Source organism: Mobula birostris, chromosome 29 (genome assembly GCF_030028105.1).
Source record: "Mobula birostris isolate sMobBir1 chromosome 29, sMobBir1.hap1, whole genome shotgun sequence".
Classification (NCBI taxonomy): Eukaryota; Metazoa; Chordata; class Chondrichthyes; order Myliobatiformes; family Myliobatidae; genus Mobula; species Mobula birostris.
Window position 1 is genome coordinate 22,132,490 of NC_092398.1, and position 3,339 is coordinate 22,135,828.

The following is a 3,339-nucleotide window of genomic DNA, read 5'->3' on the forward strand; positions in this document are numbered from 1 at the left end:
CCCAGAGCCCTGTCAGTCCCCAACCTATTCCCACTGCCCCACTCTCTCCACACAGCCCTGAGTCAGTCCCCAAACTAATCCCACTGTCCCACTCTCTCCCCAGAGCCCTGTGTCAATCCCTAAACTCATTCCACTGTCCCACTCTCTCTCCACAGCCCTGTGTCAGTCCCCAAACTAATCCCACTGCCCCACTCTCTCCCCACAGCTCTCTATCAGTCCCCAAACTAATCCCACTGCCCCAATCTCTCCCCACAGCGGATTCAGTCCCCAAACTAATCCCACTGCTCCAGTCTCTCCCTATAGCCCTGGGTCAGTCTCCAAACTAATCCTACTGCTCCACTCTCCCCCCACAGCCCTGTGCCAGTCACCAAACTAATCCCAAGTCCCACTCTCTCCCACAGTCCTGTGTCAGTCCCCAAACTAATCCCACTGTCCGACTGCCTCCCCACAGTCCTGTGTCAGACCCCAAACTAATGCAACTGCCCCACTCTCTCCCCACAGACCTGTGTCAATCCCCAACCTAATCCCAATGACCCACTCTCTCCCCACAGCCCTTTCTCAGTCCCCAAACTAATCCCACTGTCCCACTCACTCCCCACAGCCCTGTGTCAGTGCCCAAACTAATCATACTGTCGCACTCTCTCCCTACAGTCCTGTGTCAGCTTCCAAACTAATCCCATTGTCCCACTCTCCGCACTACCCTGTGTCAGTCCTCAAACTAATCACACTGTCCCACTCTCTCCCACAGTCCTGTGTCAGTCCCCAACCTAATCCCACTGCCCCAATCCCTCCCCACAGCCGTGAGTCAGTCCCCAAACTAATCCCACTGTCCCACTCCCTCCCACAGTCCTGTGTCAGTCCCCCAAATAATCCCACTGTCCCACTCTATCCGCACAGCACTGTCAGTCACCAAACTAATCGCACTGTCCCACTCTCTCCCCACAGCCGTGTCAGTCCTCAAACTAATGAAACTGTCCTGCTCTCTCCCCGCAGCCATGAGTCAGTCCCAAAACTAATCCCACTGTCCTGCTCTATCCCCACAAACCTGTGTCAGTCCTGAAACTAATCCCACAGTCCCACTCTCTCCCGCGGTCCTGTGTCAGTCCCCAAAGAAATCCCACTGTCCCACTCTCTCCCCACAGCCCTGAGTCAGTCCCCAAACAAATCCCACTGTCCCACTCTCTCCCCACAGCCCTGTGTCAATCTTCAAACAAATCCCACTGTCCTGCTCACTCCCCACAGCCCTGTGACAGTCCCCAAACTAATCCCACTATCCCACTCTCTCCCCACAGCCCTGTGTCAGTCCCCAAACTAATCTCACTACCCCACTCTCTCCCCACAGCCCTGTCAGTCCCCAAACTAATCCCACTGTCCCACTCTCTCCCCACAGTCCTCTGTCAATCCCCAACCTAATCCCACTGACCCACTCTCTCCCCACAGCCCTGAGTCAGTCCCCAAACTTATCCCACTGTCCTACTCTCTCCCACAGTCCTGTGTCAGTCCCCAAACAAATCCCACTGTCCCACTATCTCCCCAGAGCCTTGTCAGTCCCCAAACTAATCCCACAGCCCCACTCACTCCCCACAGCCCTGAGTCAATCCTCAAACAAATCCCACTGTCCCACTCTCTCCCACATTCCTGTGTCAGTCCCCAAACTAATCCCACAGCCCCACTCTCTCCCCACAGCCCTGTCAGTCCCCAAACTAATCCCACTGCCCCACTCTCTGCCCACAGTCCCGAGTCAGTCCCCAAACTAATCCCACTGTCCCAATTTCTCCCACAGTCCTGTGTCAGTCCCCAAACTAATCCCACTGTCGCAATCTCTCCCCAGAGCCCTGTGTCAGTCCCTAACCTAATCCCACTGTCCCACTCTCTCCCCACAGCCCTGTGTCAGTCCCCAAACTAATCTCACTACCCCACTCTCTCCCCACAGCCCTGTCAGTCCCCAAACTAATCCCACTGTCCCACTCTCTCCCCACAGACTTGTGTCAATCCCCAACCTAATCCCACTGACCCACTCTCTCCCCACAGCCCTGAGTCAGTCCCCAAACTTATCCCACTGTCCTACTCTCTCCCACAGTCCTGTGTCAGTCCCCAAACAAATCCCACTGTCCCACTATCTCCCCAGAGCCTTGTCAGTCCCCAAGATAATCCCACAGCCCCACTCACTCCCCACAGCCCTGAGTCAATCCTCAAACAAATCCCACTGTCCCACTCTCTCCCACATTCCTGTGTCAGTCCCCAAACTAATCCCACAGCCCCACTCTCTCCCCACAGCCCTGTCAGTCCCCAAACTAATCCCACTGCCCCACTCTCTGCCCACAGTCCTGAGTCAGTCCCCAAACTAATCCCACTGTCCCAATTTCTCCCACAGTCCTGTGTCAGTCCCCAAACTAATCCCACTGTCCCAATCTCTCCCCAGAGCCTTGTGTCAGTCCCTAAACTAATCCCACTGTCCCACTCTCTCCCCACAGCCCTGTGTCAGTCCTCAAACTAATCCCACTGTCCTGCTGTCTCCCCACAGCCCTGTGTCAGTCGCCAAACTAATCCCACTGCCCCACTCTCTCCCCAAAGCCGTCAGTCCTCAAACTGATCCCACTGTCCCATTCTCTCCCCACAGCCCTGTGTCAGTCCCTAAACTAATCCCATTGCCCCACTCTCTCCCCACAGCCCTGTGTCAGTCCCCAAACTAATCCCAATGTCCCACTCTCTCCCCATAGCCTTGTGTCAGTCCCCAAACTAATCCCACAGCCCCACTCTCTCCCCACAGCCCTGTCAGTCCCCAAACTAATCCACTGTCCTACTCTCTCTCCACAGACCTGTGACAGTCCCCAAACTAATCCCACTGTCCCACTCTCTCCCCACAGCCCTGTGTCAATCTTCAAACTAATCCCACTGTCCTGCTCTCTCCCCACAGCCCTGTGACAGTCCCCAAACTAATCCCACTATCCCACTCTCTCCCCACAGCCCTGTGTCAGTCCCCAAACTAATCTCACTACCCCACTCTCTCCCCACAGCCCTGTCAGTCCCCAAACTAATCCCACTGTCCCACTCTCTCCCCACAGACCTCTGTCAATGCCCAACCTAATCCCACTGACCCACTCTCTCCCCACAGCCCTGAGTCAGTCCCCAAACTTATCCCACTGTCCTACTCTCTCCCACAGTCTGTGTCAGTCCCCAAACAAATCCCACTGTCCCACTATCTCCCCAGAGCCTTGTCAGTCCCCAAACTAATCCCACAGCCCCACTCACTCCCCACAGCCCTGAGTCAATCCTCAAACAAATCCCACTGTCCCACTCTCTCCCACATTCCTGTGTCAGTCCCCAAACTAATCCCAC